Genomic DNA, 1,373 nt, shown 5'->3' with positions numbered 1-1,373 from the left:
CCATGTGGAATTCCACCAGCTATAGAGGAGCACTACAAATCCCAGCAATAATACATTATACAGTGGTGCACTGCCGAATACCACTGGCTATAGAGGACTACAAAACCCAGCAACAGTACATTATACAGCGCAATGCAGAATACTACCAGCTATAATGTACTATTGCTAGGATTTGTTGTGCTCCTCTATAGCTGGTGATATTCTGCATTGCGCTGTATATTGTACTATTGCTGGGATTAGTAGTCCTCTATAGCTGGTGCAATTCTGCATTGATTGCTGTATAATTTTACACTTTCCATTTCACTATATTGCACACCACACTTTTTTTTTCTTTTTTACTTCCACCGCTCCAAGCTTGCTCCTTTCAATACAAACTAGTAGTCCATCACTGGAGTCATTTTTAAAAATGTATTTGATTGTTTATCCGATTAACCGATTAATCGAACTTAATAATCGTCTAACTAATCGATTTTGAAAATAATCGTTAGCTGCAGCTCTAATATATATATATATATATCGTATAGGATTTTTATATAGTAAATCTGACCACTGTTCATTTGAAAACAATATTCTGCTATTTAAGCAGTTTTTATGTAAATGGGGCTGCAACAAGGACAAAGCCAGTAAACCTATATAATGTTATATAATGCACTTTTTCAAATTCCATGACCTATACTGAAGATTAAAAAAAGAAGTTCTCAGCTAACTTGTGTAGATTTGCAGTTGGCTATATATGGGGATGTGGAAATGTCCACTAATCTGCATTGAATAATCCAGAGACCAAAAAAGATAATTTGTTGGGAAAATGGGGCATTGGGATGCATTGGAACAGTACACACTATACGATATCCCCTTCTGTATGACAACAGTGTGGAGATACTGTAAAACATTTTCCAGCCTCCCCTCATCACTGACCTAGTTATTGTTAAAGTATATCCAAAGTCCAGAAACAGAAGGTAAGGGTATATCTTCCAATGGTGACAACTGTCTTAGAAGGCATTTCACCCTCACTTTTGAGCAGCCTTTCTCTTTTTACAATGGAGGAATCCTTGAATAATAAGTAATATACAAGTGTCTTGCTCCACTCCTTACTGGGTATTGCACATCTGACACCAAAACTGTTCATTTATATTACAAAATGTAGTTTCAGTAGTAATCATGTGGAGAAGGCCCCATTGGTGGTCAGTAGAAAAGTATTTATATTGGTGTTTTTGGTCCATCTAGGGCTTGCTTACATTGGTGGTCAGTGGAGAAGGCCCAGTTCTTACATTGGTGGTCAGTGGAGAAGGCCCCCTCCTTACATTGGTGGTCAGTGGAGAAGGCCGCCTCCTTACATTGGTGGTCAGTAGAAAAGTATTTATATTGGTGTTTGT

Source organism: Nanorana parkeri, unplaced genomic scaffold (assembly GCF_000935625.1).
Source record: "Nanorana parkeri isolate BGI_ZX_2015 unplaced genomic scaffold, ASM93562v1 scaffold12, whole genome shotgun sequence".
Lineage (NCBI taxonomy): Eukaryota > Metazoa > Chordata > Amphibia > Anura > Dicroglossidae > Nanorana > Nanorana parkeri.
Note: the sequence above shows the minus strand (reverse complement) of the source record.